This window comes from Elgaria multicarinata, chromosome 1 (genome assembly GCF_023053635.1).
Source record: "Elgaria multicarinata webbii isolate HBS135686 ecotype San Diego chromosome 1, rElgMul1.1.pri, whole genome shotgun sequence".
NCBI lineage: Eukaryota > Metazoa > Chordata > Lepidosauria > Squamata > Anguidae > Elgaria > Elgaria multicarinata.
The window spans coordinates 156,289,859-156,305,313 of record NC_086171.1 but is presented as its reverse complement, the minus strand read 5'-3'; the positions used below and the strand labels follow the sequence as shown (position 1 = coordinate 156,305,313).

The window sequence follows — 15,455 nt, the reverse complement described above, 5'->3', positions numbered from 1 at the left end:
CAACCGAAGTATAGACATTTGCTCTCGGGATTGTGATTTGGGCTCCGCATTATAGGCAGAATTTATAAAGCCAGTGGCTGGAAATGGATAAATCTTTCTATTTTATGCTGCTAAAAGTACTTTTTACTCATCCCCTGTCATACCTTTTGGCCCTCTCGTTTCACACTTAACCTGTACCACTCCCTCCCAGAAAGTTTCTTTCCTCCATGCTCCTTTCACATTCACTTCTTCCTCCTATAACAGCATCCCTCTCTTTATTCCCTTCAACTCTTTCCCCAGCTTCTTGTTATTGTTTATCTCTCTAATTTCCTTCAGGGCCGCTTTGACCCTTTTCCGTCAGAGAAGGGAAACCTTCATTCCCTTCCTCCCCCTACCGTGAACTTCCCTGTCTCCTGTCCATGTTTACTCAGTCCAACTTCTCTCATATATCACCTGTGCAGCACACAGACACCCACTGTTCAGTGCCCAGTATCACTGCCCAATGCCAGGTTGTTCTTCTGAGGTGGAGCAGTTGCCATCACTGCAGAATCAGTTAGGAGAGGTTTCCTGGCTTGGCAGGTGATGGGGCAGAAGGGAAGGAGGATTGGTGGCTGGGTGGGTGGGTGAGAGAGAGGGGGGGGGCTAGAAGGTGTAGCAGAAACCCCACACACTTCTTCTTTTCCTGTCAGTCTGTCCCTTTTGCCTACCTCCTTCCCATTCTTCGTCCTCCCCCCCACTCTTTCTCCTTCTCTTTTCTTGCAGCAAATCTATCCACCCATTGCTTGTTTCCTTGCTTTCCTTTCCTTAATTCCCATTTTGTGTACGAAGTCTTGCTCTCTAACGAACTTCTAGTGCCTATGCACACGTGGCACTGGTCCAACCAAAAGGCTACAGCAGCATGGCTGTGGGTGGGGCAGCCAAGTGACGAGACGCTGGGTGGGCTATGGCACTAGTGGTCCTCAGTCCAAAATTTGAGAAACACTGCTTTAAATGAACTAGAACTGGGTCCAGAAATAAGCCAACCAGTGCAATTTCTGCAAAACTGGTTTAATATAGAAATGAAATGAAATGAATGAATAAATAAATAAATAAATAAATAAAATGCTCTTGTCTACCTGAACCGGTTAGAAGAAAAGCTGCAGCATTCTGTATCTGCTGCAATTCCAGGATAATTTTCAAGGGAAGCCCTGCTCAGAGTGTATTAAAGTAGTCAGCTAAGGAACTTATAAGGGCATGAATGAAAGGAGAAAGATCCTTACTCTCTAGGAACATCAAAGGAGGTTTTGGTTCTCTACTAACATTGCCTCTGTTTTATCTGGATTTACCTTATCTCTATTGGACTACATCCACAGAGTTCTATGGCACTAGTGGTCCTCAGTCCAAAATTTGAGAAACACTGCTTTAAATGAACTAGAACTGGGTCCAGAAATAAGCCAACCAGTGCAATTTCTGCAAAACTGGTTTAATATAGAAATGAAATGAAATGAATGAATAAATAAATAAATAAATAAATAAAATGCTCTTGTCTACCTGAACCGGTTAGAAGAAAAGCTGCAGCATGCTTTTAGCTGCTTCTAACAGAACAGTCCCTCCCCCCACCGCCACCTCCAGACACCAGATTTATCTGTATGTTGTTCATGGCCTTGGGCATTTCTTCTTTCTCCTAATATTTAACATGCATGTGATCTCTTCCTCCTAGCTCCAGTAGGAGAGAAATTCCTTATGATTTTTCTCACTCAGGATTAGCCTAGGAGAATGTAAGTGCATGCTGCTGGCTTGCTGCCTGAAAGGGGAGTGTAGAGAAAGACAGATGGGGTGGGTGGGAGGGAGGGAGGATGGTGTTCCTCCCCATCCCACCCTCAAGGGCCAATTGCCACTGCTGCTGTTTTCTGCATGGTTTGACTTTGTGCCAGCAATTAGCACTGCTGCAATTGATGGAGTTATAGCTTCTCTTCCAGACTTACAGGTTCAGGAATGATTTTTGCATTCTAGTTCTGAAGTTCTCCATGGCTTTCTTACCTAATTTTATATTGTTAAGTTAAATTGTACTAGAAATTAAGCAAAAAACTAAGTTTCATCCATTCAAGTGTGGAGGCTGCGGCAAGTGATTATAGTTCCTTTCTGTTCTCTTGAGCAGAAGTAGCAATGCTCCAAATCATTTGGAGAGTGAATTAATTGAAGATCACATGGGAAACCTTTCAAGGCCTGAACTTAATATGTCTTCATATTAAATGGACAAATGTGTCTTTTCCCCTTATACCTTTCTCCAAACACTTTTCTTACAGCTGCTTCATAGGTAATATATTTTCCAGATATTTGCTAGTAATACCTCTGCATAGGAAAAAAGCATTTTTGCCTTGTATTAAGTGGCGTACAAGAGTTATGTTGCTTCTGTGGCACAGATTTGCGTATTGGCTTTCCAGTTCATGTATACTCTATTTTATTAATTTATTTAAAACATTTATATCTCGCCCTATATCCCGCCCTATATATTAAGTTCTCAGGGCGGCATACAGATAAAAGCATATATAAAACAGTAAATATACACATACTGCACTTTTTTTTTTTTTGGCACAGAGATTATTTCCATGAGGAAAAATGTCATGCAGTAAGTGGTTCTGAGATGTGTTGAGGACGCAGAAATCTACAGGCCTCCTCTTCATTCTTGCGCAGAATTGCTTACTGATTGGGAAGGCAGTTTTTGTGGTGCTGAAGCCTGGATGACCTTGCATCCTTCAAAGGGCATACAGATTAACATAGGGCTTCGTTGCATGTGATGGGTAGTTTGGTCTTGATGTGTGACTTTAAATTCTGATTTTCTCCTTATCCATCCTCACTGGTGCTCTTGATAACAAGGCGATAGCGTTCAGAGCAAATTGGTCTGAATCACTGCATTAGGTGGACAGAATGAAAGTGCATCAGCTGCAATTGGCAGTGCTGCTGAATGTTGGCAATTTCATTTTTCCTTGCTGTCTGTGTGACAGGCAGGAATCAGAGCAATCAAATGCCCAGTTAAATGGTGACGCTACCTGGAGATGGAAATTGTGTGTTTTATAGAAAAGACAAATCTGCTGAAACACCATGCAGTTGTGGCTGCCAGTTTTGTGCAGAAACTGAATATGCTGGTGAATAGCAATACAAAGAGTTACTCGAAAAAGAGGATCAAGAAATGGACTGGTTGATGACTATTTATTTATTTATTTATTTATTTTTATTTGAACTTAGGCATTTGCTTTGTTGATAAGAAGATATAATTTGTATAAACATGACCCCACCTCCCCAATTTGCACACAGGCATGCCCCCCTCTGCTCCTGTGAAGTCATTGAAAAGTACTATAGGAGTGTCAAGCCCAATTAATATCTGCTAAGTGTTTTGGATTCTTCTGTTGTAAGGCGATAGTGCAGAATAGACCTATAATTGACCTAAGTCCCTGGGCTTTGTGAGAGAATTACTGTAGAAATGGAGCGTAATTGATAATGTAGCAGGCTATACATGGATCAGTTGTACAGTATGTGTCTGAAAGCAGATTTCCGTGGAAACAGAATCCAGAGTCATTCTCAAACCTATTGTTTTTGCACTTTTTTTTTTTTTTTGCTGCTGCTGCTCTTGCTTCTTGATAATTAGGCAGCTGTGCATATAGTAAGACATCACAGGGTAAGATAAAAACAGATTGCTGAAGTGTCATTTAGTGGGGCTGGCACTAAATATGGGATAAATATGGACTAAAGTTAGGTTTACAGGGGAGTCTTGGGAGAGCAGTATGTGACTCAGCCTTGTGGATTACCCTGCTGTAAAAGTACTAGGATAAGCAACATAGCTCAAACATCTTTCTTAAGACGGTATAAAGATTGCTAGTGAAGATAGAGTGCTGGCGCATGTCTGAGACTTTCTTTTTTAATTTACAGATGCTAATTTGACAGAACGCTTCCAAATTTTTCTCTGTAGAGTGTAGTGGAAAAAAATATTAAATTTCCTCTGATCTGACTGTTTCTGTCAGGGTGACCCTAATTTCATTACATTTTAAAAGCGATTCAGGATGATTGTTCTACACTTTCTCCCTCGGCTTCTTCATGTTTGTCTTTTATGCGACCTCTCTGCTTCTCCTCCTGTCAGCTCTTGACTGTGCGAGGGAAAATAGCTTTGCAGATTTCATTTAATGTTCATTTCAATTGTCAAGGAAAAGATGCTCTTTCTAGGCTTCTGGAATATATTGCTTACTAAAACCCCAAACACTGCAAATCTTTCTCTGAAAACCAGGAAATGAAAATCAATCCTTTCAGCAGAGGCTGTTGAGGCTGTGGTGTCTTTCTCTCCCATTTATTAGGCTTTGTGTTTGAGGTTTCGGGCATGGCTTCCATTAGGTGGGGGCAGGTTTGGGTGACCCACCACAGCTCCCTTTTCCATGACAAGTGAGTTTCAGATTATCTCAAACAGAATTTCAAAACCTTTGAAGAAAATAGCACATCAGAAATGACCTTGCATGATGTAGGAACAAAAGTGGAGCTTATATAAATGGAGGAGTGAACTAACATAGGCTATGCTCAATTACCTGCACTTGACTTTTTGACATTTGGGAGCAACTGTGTTTCTTTGGAAAAAGAGCATGGATGGGACTTCAGTAAAGAGAGCAGTCCTGTCCTTGGAGTTTATATGAATCTGTTGTATCTTCCTTTCTGATATTGTAAATAATGTGTGCAACATACAGCATATGTGCATTTTATTGATTTCAGCAAACAAATAGCAATATTTGCGGAACATCTGTGAACAGTGGCCATTGCAGCTGTCAGAGCCTATGTGGTTCCTACAGTCGCATCCCTCTATGGCGTCTGGACAGGCTTCAAGTAGTTTTAAGTCTTTGGGATCTTGATTGTCAAATGAGCATGATACATCCCTTTCTAAGGTGCAGGGCCTGGAGTGATCCCCCCTCTTTATACTACTGTACTTCTTACCCATTGTAACACCTGCATTGGTTTTTGCTTACCAGTTTACTGCTCCTGTAGTCCCTCTTTCTTTCCAATTGCCTATGTTTCACAGTTGGGTGCCTGGTAATGGTCACACAAAATGCTCTGAGGGTCTCAAGTTATTCTTGTCTCTGAATTAGGACTGGAGGTCAATCAGTTGTTTTTAATTGCCCAGAATTAACTGGCACCTGCATCTTGGAACTGTGGAGGTTTGTTTCAAGTGGCCATGTTCAGAATTTGCATCGGGGGAGGGGGGAAACAAGGCACATCTTTAACTATACTCTGGTCTTCTGTTCCTGAAACATGTCAACTGCTCATCTTCTTTCTCTGGTTCACATTTGCCTTCCAGTCCTTCGTTGATGATTATTCTGTACCCGAGAAGTCCCAGAAGTGACCAGTGCAAAATAGCTCTGAGGAAGACTCACCCTTTACCTCTCGCTTTGTTTTATTTTATTTTCCAGAATTGTTTGCATGTATGTGGGTAGTTGTAATAAGATGCATAGAATTTGCTTACTAATATTTCTGAATTGCAAGTGATTAAGGGGCCTAACAACAATATGTTCCATATGTAGTTTAAGCCTCTTCAAGGTAAAGGATGAAAGCAACCATGAGAAGAACTTGTAAATAAAATTAACATGTAAAAGCAGGGTGGTTTGATTGTGAACTACTTTATTTGGTATCCACCATTCACTTTTCTATGTAATCTTTAAATATTACATCTCTTCATAAGAGTCACTTCCAACCTTTTCTGTGCTGTACCAGGCACACAGGCACAGTGGTGTGGAAGCTCCGAAGTATGGGAAGTGTACAAAGCAAGTTCATAAAAAAAGCAGGTTCATTTTCTCCATCTTGCCTTCAGAATGATAGTCTATGTTGAACTGACAGTCAATTCCAGCTGAGCCTGTTGAACATAAGTAGTCCATGCTAAATTTGTGGGCTGTGAGTGGGGGGAAATGCTTTTGCCAAATGCGCAAACAGCAATATTGGGTCAAAACCAGACTGGGATGAAAATGCTCCATTTTAGCCTTGGAGACAGAGTGAGCGAGCACAGGAATAATCTGCCATTTCAGAGGTTCAAATCCAGCACATTTTTCCAAGTTGTATGTCAGTGGTTCTCATCCTTGGGTCTCCAGATATTGTTGGACTACATCTCCTATCACCCTGAACATTGGCCATGCTGGCTGGGGATAATGGGAGTTGCAGTCTAACAACGTCTGGACACCCACATTTGGGAAATACTGGTCTACATGATGACATGTGTATCACCAAATATTTGTGATATTTATATACCACTAAATATAATAAAATCCCAAAGTGGTTTAATATTTTATTTCTTATTAAACAGCATAGTAAACCTTTTAAAATCCTTGTCTTTGGCCCCCTCCCCCACAATTCATCTAATCCCAAGATGTCCGTTTTCAGCTGACAAGGAGCACCAGGTTGGGTGTGTATGAAGTGCCCCCATGCAGGTCAACCATATGCAACTCCTTTGAATACCACCACTACCAGTGTAGAGGTGCCCTCGTTTATGCATTTTTATATAACCACTTTTGACCTCAGCACGGTCCATTTCATGAAAATGGAGGGTGTTTCTCAGGAGCAGCATTTCTGTCTCCATATTTCTTGCTTACAATGTGCTGAGTTCAAGTAGCAGTTATCTTGAGATTTTTTTGCCCCTTTCCTTTATATGCCAACTCCACCACTTTAGCTTCTCTTAAAAGAGGAGCCCCCCTCAGTTTATTGATAAGTTAACTCAATGACTGTGTGTGTGGGAGGGGGACACACAAGATACTTGCAAGGGTATGCTAAGTACCATTGAGGGAGAGAACCGTGTAAACAATCAGAAATAGAGGCTAGTATTCCAGCCACCAAAACATCTATACAAACTGCTAAGAAGCAGGGCACATATGGGAACTTTAGGCAATAGTAACTTCCTCCTCTTACTGCAGCCTCTGTGTGGTTGTCTGGCTTTAGGGAGGGAGTCTGAGATACCTCGTTCTGAACCTCTTTTTCAACACCACTTCTGGTTTTGGGTAATCCACAGATCCCTTTCATGCTCAGCAGTGGGTTAGATACATATAAAAAAATCCTGCACATTTTTCTGCTGGCAAAATGATCATCAGTAGGTTGGGTAGGGCAGGAGCATTTGTGAGGTAGAATACGTTTTAAAAGGACCAATGTTCAAAACGATTGAGAGAAGGTGTTTCTGTGGTGTGGCACAAGTAGATCCAAAATGTTTGAAGATGGCCTTTGGTATGTATCGAGGACAAATCTAGCCACACTAGGATCAGAAGTCACTGTTAGTATGCAAATCCCTTCATTCACAGGTGATCATACTGGCTTTATTGGGCCCATTTAACCCACTATCCTTTTCACATAGCAGGAAGGTATACTAGTGACGTACTTGATTCTGTCACATGTTTTCAGCTGCCAAAAGTGTAATGAAACCCTGAGTATAAAGATGCATCGTGTTTGATTGATAAGAGTTTATTAATACCTACTGTTTTTGTTTTCATATAGTATCTTCAGACTGCTCACAGCTTTCACTCACAAGTTAATATAATATAGCCCTTATGTATGTTAATACTAATGTAAAGCTTATGTTGCCATGAGTGCTAGTAGTCTGAGGGCGAAACTTACTGTTCCTTGACTCCTGCTATGTCTGTCCTTCAGATGCTGTATGGAGATAAGTTTCCTTCAATGCAACTGAGAATTTTTGGCCCTCACTTTCTCACACCTGTCACCGTTGAACAACATTCACTTGTTCCCCTCAGGCCTCAAGCTCACCTCTTCCATCTCCTCCCACAATTTAAAATCTGATGTTTTCTAGGGCCGCTTCTTTTCTTCCTCCTTTGCTGCTGCCTTGGAGTATTCGCCATTGCTTCCACTGCCATCAATATGGCTGCTCCAAGAGTGGGCTTGACTTGCAAAGCCCAAGGCCTTCCATCCATTCCTGCTTTTGTGTTTTTCTCCCTGTACACCTGTGTGGCACAGAGCTACAAGGAAGCTGTAGTTCCCCAAACACCTCAGGCTCCTGACCAGGGCGCAGAAACGTACTGTTTGGCTATTAAAGCTTGAGCTTTGAACTTTTTTGGATTTTCAAAATTTTCTGCATGTCTACACTGCTCAAGCTTTAATTTTTTTAAAAAATGAGCAAAATTAGTCTGGTAGATTCTAGTAATAAGCCTTACACTACTGTATTCTTATATAGATAATGAGCCTGTAAATAGTAGTAATCCAACTGTAATATATACAGATGGACTATTGCAGCTAAAGAATTCTTACTATACTATTTCCTGATACAGAAAGAGGCCCTTCTTTAATAGGCATGTCATTTAGTGGCACTCAGGATATATGTTTATTTTATTTCACTCATTGTGTTGGCTAGAGCCACATAATACCCAGGGTTTGATTTATTGATAGTGATTCTAACAAACAATGTTCCTTGCATTGTTTTAATGGCTTGTGCTGCTGTTCACATTGTAAAACCATCGTCTCGTTTCATGGGTAAGCTTGTCTCAGGGATTTGCATGTGTTAATTACTGATGTGCCTGTGCATCACATGTTAATATATTATCTAAATTTCCTGTCTGAAAATGAGGCATATTGTAACTAATATTTGTTCAAATATTCTTGGTTTATCAGTATGGTCAGGAAGATCAAAGAAAATCCAATCTTCTATAAGCTTAGAGTTCCTAAAATAAATTAATAAAGGATTGGAGCGGTGGGGGTGGGGGTGGGGAGAAGGGGGGAAAGAATGTCTCCAGCATATCTACATTTTACACTGTTTTACCCATTCTATCTGGTTTTTGGAGGCACAGGGAGGTTAGATTCCTATTTATCAATATTCTAAACTATTAATTCTGTTCATTTATTTAAAATTATTTATAAGAGTACAGATGTATTAGTCTGAGACAGAAAATATGCTTTAAAATCTAAGTGTCTAAAAGTAGAAGTTGAGTAATCGTATTCCTTAGAATAAGATCAACCATATCATTGTCATTTGATTTTGATGTAATTACAAGATGTAATTTTCTGACTTTTCTCTGCTCTCACATAATGCAAATGAGCTGGGTTAGTTCCTGCTTGGCTGCCAACATTATGGGGCTGTTTGCATGTAACTACAGCAAATCGTGGGTTAATGAATGCATGTGCCAGATGCATTCTGAGGCCATTTTGAATATTCAACCTCCATTCAGGGGTTGCTAGGTGACATCCAAACCTGAGCACTATAGGTTATTCTTGGGTTAAACAACCGACAGCTAGCCTTCAATTAGTGCGCAGTACACATCGTGGCATATCTTGGGTTAATTAACTCACAATTTGACACTGTTATGTGCAGATATCCTTATAATGTGGGGAGCCAAGCCGGAGCTTATCCCACTCATTTGCAATAAGCCAGGATTTTAGAGAATCATGGCTTACCTTTCTGAGTGAATGTGGCCATTCTTATTCCATTTCTGTTTTGTTGCAATCAGCAGGGGTTATTTGGGAAAGCAAGATTTAGGGAGCAAGGTAAAGCTGTGAGAAATTAGGGGAATCTCACACAAACTTACCCTGAGGCTACAAATCATTTATACAGCAAGCCCTATGTAGGTCTTTGTCTGCAACACAGGTAGGGCTAACATGTAGACGGAATGTGGATGTTCATACAAGCCCTGCCCCAATGTCCCCACAGGCATTCAGCTTAACATTCTTACAACACTACCCTCAACTGGGAACCATGCTAAGGCTGGGTTTCAGATTTTGCATTAAGTGCACAATTATTACTTGCGTAGCTGGGCATGAGGGGACCTTGGGGAGTGATTGCTCACACCTCTTCCATACTTTAGCCTACTCATGTTGCAGGCAAATGCTTGCATAGACCTATGAACTAAGAACTATGCCCCAGTGAACATACTTAGACTTCTTTCTATGTAAACATGCATATGATTGCACTGTGAGATTGTTTGGCATCCCTTAGATTCCAGGTTAAGGACATGGTATAGGCTTGAATCCTGGCAGGATGTGTGTGATATCAAGACTAATATTCCTCAAAGCTCAGTCTGAAACTTCTCACATAATCACAACTCTTAATAAATTCTTAACTTCCTTTGATAAACTATTTAGTATTTCACTATTACTATTTCATTAGAATGCTTTCATCTGTTACCTTCACAATTGGCCTATTCCTTAATAGTGTTTCCTTAAATATCCTACATATGTAGAGAGCAACTGGGAATTCTAGGACAATACATTTTATTTCTTCCTTCTCTCTGTCTGCTGTTGTTTCCTGAAACTTCTGAGTTATACTTTTAGTTATATGTTTGGCATGAATGAGTATATACTGTCCTGCTAAAACAATAACCCTAATGCTCTCTATAGTACAGCTGCTGCATGTGAAGGGGTTAGAGATGAGACTAGAACCTGCACCACTGAAGATCAGCTGCCATATATATGGATGAAATCTTGTTGGTTTGTTAAGTACTAAGTGCTAGTATAATAGGTAGAAGTATCAGAAATAGTATGTACTGCTGGTTATGCTTTAGAAAACCACCAATAGGTTACATCTGCTTTGGTCATGCAGCATTTCTATTACATCTCCAACTTGGATTTAAAACAAGCAAGCTTGATAGATATAGCAGTGTATTTTCTTCATTCCTCTTTTTTAGAGGGTAAACATTCTACTTAAACACTTGTTTGGCATACAAGTGGGTATTATGTAAGCAATCTTCAGGCTTGGATGGTGTTTCCACCCTTTTTCTGAGAATGTTCTGCATAAAGCTGTGGGTTTTGCTCTGAAATCCCCTAGGACTCTCAACTTTGAAGCAAGTACATAGAAATATATGTTCTTTAAAAAAAATCAAGCAAACAGTCAGCTTCCTTGGCAGTCTAGTTCTCAAAACATGGGAATTGATTCAGCTGTCAAGGAATATTTTAGATTCTTTCACTTTAAACAGCATTTTAAGAGAAATAGAGTGAAAACACCTTCACAATTGTCATTTGGTCTGAGTATCAAAAAGGACTTGGACATCTTTGAAAACATTCAGCTCAGAAGAAGGAGGGCTGAATAACAACAACAAAAAAGGCAGGGTTTTTTTACCTGAGGAAATACAATATGGAGAAGATAAAAAATAAAATATTGGCAGAACTTTTTGAGCTTGAGAATCATTTAGAATTCTTAAATCTGGACAAAGCCCCTCACTCATGACAGCATGTTCTCTCCTTGAGTGGAGGTGCTAGCTAGATTGAGAAGGCCCTACCCCCCCTAGTGCTGGGAGGCAATTGCCAGTCAAGTTCCTGCCTCACCGCTGAGAGGCAGGCTCCATCAGGACTCTCCTGTGTTTGGCATCAAAGCCAAGCAAAAGAAAGAAAAAAGAATAGCAGGAGAAGGGGCAGTGTTGCTGGCTTGTTGGTCACCAGTTGTCGCAGCCTGGCACATAGGGATATCCTGAAGAGTTCCCCACCACCAAGGAACCACAGATTTGCTCTTGGTGCTATCTCGTATAATGTAAACTTTTGCCACCAAACTTGCTGGATTTGCTGTAAGTTAGGTCTAGGGATGGATGAATCTGACAATTTTGGTTCCACTCAATTTCTGTTTTTTCTAACCTAAAATTCATCCCATCCTGTACCCTCATCAGATTGTGATTTTAAACACCCACACACCAATGTTTTCAGAAAAGGTTTGTATGCATTTTTGTGTGCATTTCTGCTAATATATGTATTTTTGTTAACGATTTCCCCTAATATATAACTGTGTTTTGGTTTGCACGTTGGTTTAGGAAGTTCAGTGAGGTACGTTCACATTAAATAGTGAATCAAATAAATGTCTTGTTAAGACAGGGCCAGCAGGAGCTACTTTGTTGTTATTATAACCCCAAGATCCACCAACTAGAGTCTGGTATAATCTTCCCATACCTAAAATTAAAGAATTTTGAGCTTGGGAATTTGTTTTGAGTACCAGAACAGATTGCATCTCATCCTTCCACAGCAAAATTGACGCCCTTACCATAGTCTTCCTTCATTTCAGCAGTATAATTTAGAGCAGGAGTTGAGTTACTTTGTTGTTGCTATTGGCAGGCAGCAGTCCTCGCCTTTCTTCTACACATCACTCAGAGATCTACCAGTTGATCCAGATTTACCTTCTGCCCACCTGGGTTAGTTCATTTGTAACAACAATAATACAATTTGCACTGGCTGTAGACATTTAACATCTACAAGCCATTCATTAGCTGTTGGCCTTCTCTACAATATGCATTGAACTTTTGGCAAAGTCACAATAGTCACCGATAGCAGTACTGGAAGAATCTCAAAAAGATTAATGATTTATAATCACATCTGCTGCCATATTATGAACCCTTCATTAGTCAGCTTGGAATCTGACATCAAGCAGGTTTATATAGATATGACCATTTTGTTCTGTGAGAAAAAAGATGGACTTTTTGGTTCAGGACTCAATTTTTTTCTGGATACTGCATTTGAATATTTGAGGAACAAAGTATGCTCATCCTTCAACCACATCCCTTCAACCACATCCCTTCTAGTTACAACTTTGTATAGCCCAGTCATTTTTAGGTGTCCTTCTGATAGCGTTTGTAGACCATCTTTGCACTTTATCCAGTTTAATCATTAATACTTAAGAAAATTAAGTTTGGTTCACCTTTGTATTATATGACTTTAGCTCTGCATCTGAAGAAACCAGAGAATTGCATGGATGCTTTTTTGGTTCATCAGAATTAAGGAGCACTTCAAAGGGTATATCATTCTTATATAAGCAGAATGATTAGTCCCATCTTGAAGTGTCCAAAAATGACCTGACTGCTAACATCAAGATTTTAGATATTAAACACAATGTTGAGAAGAACTCCTGACAAATATAATACATTCATTTTTTTATTTCAGAAAAGGGCAGGAGAATACACCCATTCCACTTATATAGTTTATAGAAAGAATAAAATGCTTTACAAAAATAAAGCAAAATATTATTTTACATCTTTATCTCAAGATATACTAAAAAAAATTAAAAGTTGCCAAATTTCCAATAATGACTGTTTTTTTCTTGAAAGAATGTGAGCATAATATTTTAATTGGTTCATGAGCATAATATCTCAGAGCTTAATCAGCCACTCTAAGGGCAAAATCATATGCACATTTAGACAGAGAAAACTATATCTCCCAGCATTCTCCAGCCAGCATGACTAAACATGCAAATATGCCCTAACTGTTCTATTTATTTATTTATTTATTTATTTATTTATTTATTTATTTTAAACATTTATATCTCGCCCTATATCAATAAGATCTCGGGGCGGCGTACAGATAAAAGCATACAGTATAAAACAGTAAATATACACAGCTAAAAACAAATTAAACCATAAACCAAGTTAAAACAATATATAATTTAAAAGCAGTAAAACTATTAAAACAATTAAAACAATGTGGCAACTTAATGAGTTCAACCATTAAAAGCTTTGTTAAAAGGCCATGTTTTCACTTGGCACTGGAATAAAATCAGCGTTGGTGCCAGTCAGGCCTCCAAGGGGAGGGCATTCCACAGTCGGGGTGCCACAACAGAGAAAGCCCTCTCCCTTGTCCCATCATAGCGAATGTGTTGTGCTGGTGGGATTCGGAGAAGGGCTTTCTAGGATATGTGTGGAGATCTCTTACCGAGCAAAGATCATCCTGGCTGCTGTAAGTAAAATATCTAAAGGAGCACCTATTCCCTTATCAACCTGCCCATACTCTAAGGTCATCTGCCCTTTCCAAGTGTCTCCTCCATCAGAAGAGAAGGGGATGTCAATCAGGGAGCGAGAGAGAGAGTTTGATGCACTCCTCGTGGAGGCTTTCCTGACACCTATGTAATATTTTAGGCTCCCAAAAAACTTTTATTCACCCAGGCGTTTTAAATACTGTTCGTTATACTTTTTATCATTTGTTTTTATTGTCGGTTAGTAGTGTGTTGTATTTTAAATTTTATTTTGTTGTCAATAACCCTGGATTCTGTTTTGATGATGGGTGGTATATAAATATTTTAAACAAATAAAATAAAATTCCAGATAAGAGAGTGTTAGAAATCTATTTGAGCTTGAAGAAGTTTCAATATAACCACTTAGAGCTTGAAGGGGTTCAATATAACCTCTTATAATTGAAATAAAACTGTTTCACCAATGAATAATGTTGATTACTTATTTCTGCTGTAGACCAATCTTAACACAACTCCACCAAAATGTAGAAAATTTGGCAATATTACACCACCAACAATGAGAAATGTGTTGTTTTGAGCAATGGTCTCTGCCCACTTCTGTATGAATGTTCTTGTTAATTTTGTGCATTTTGGACCATAGCTAGTCTTATGTGGGAGACAACAAAAAATTGCAGCTGAAGAAAGAGCAGTACATTTTTAACACCGGGTAGTACAATGAAAGCTGCTCTTAGAGCTCTCTTTCTCCCTTAGGGTACAATTCTATGCATGTTTTTTTCCATCTAAATGTGCATAGGATTGCGCCTTTAGAGCATCAAAGAGCTATTGGCTCTTTCTAAAACAGAAACAGCCACAAGTGTGTTGTTGTTTTTCCATTTCCCATTGGGCCAAGCATCTGGAGGAGGTGGGGGAAGATAACTGGTGGCAGTGACTGTATGTATGGTTGGGGAGGGAGCGGCAGTGGAAAGTAGAAGAGGTAGGGATAGTTGTAATGATGCATGGCAACCACTGAATAGTTGTTGTCTAGAACTGAAAGAATTTGGACAGCTATTTTAAATGTAGGTGTTTCTAATTTGCCCTGTTAAACACAGAATATTTTTCTACTATAATACATACTTATGGAATTGTATAATAGAGGCTGTTTCTATACCTGCCTTTTTTCCAGGGATCATCCTGGGATCATCCCTGTGCATGCAAATGACACACAGGGGATTCTGGGAGCATGCAGGGACGATCCCTAAATTTTCCTGGAATAATCCTTAGATGTAGAAAAGGTCAGAATGTCTGAGACCAAGAAGGTTACATTTCTGTCTTGAAAAATAATGCTTGCTCCTGTTAATGAGCCAGTGAAAATGTTCTAATGAAAATTAGTTAGATTTTGGATTTGCTGAAAAATGCAGTGTTGCAAGTTCAGCTCGTGCTGAATTTTTTTACCAATCTCCTCCTATGGAGATTGAAGGGAAGCTGTACTGGAGTATGGCTAATGGGGCAATTATAAGGACACAGTTTGTTTTACTTTGTGTTGAACAAAACAAATCTATTCATAAGGTGAAGATTGCAAATAGATTGTATATGATTAGTCTACTGCTGAGATGAATTTCAGCTACATTGCATCTTACTATCACTACTATTTAACATTTATTTCCTTAGTAATGTCCTGTGTTGTTTGAAAAGGAAAGGAACCTCTCGTGCAAGCACTGAGTCATTACTGACTCTTGAAGGGACGCCAGCTTTCGCTGACATTTTCTTGGCAGGCCTTATAGCGGGGTGGTTTGCTGTTGCCTTCCCCGGCCGTTATTACCTTTCCCCCAGCTAGCTGGGTACTCATTTT

General features: G+C 39.6%; 1 protein-coding gene across 5 annotated transcripts in view; it reads left to right on the top strand.

Moving 5' to 3' along the window:
* Positions 1-15,455, top strand: part of PTPRF (protein tyrosine phosphatase receptor type F) — a 589,418-nt gene that overhangs the window by 212,408 nt on the left and 361,555 nt on the right. The gene's annotated exons all lie outside the window — the stretch shown is intronic.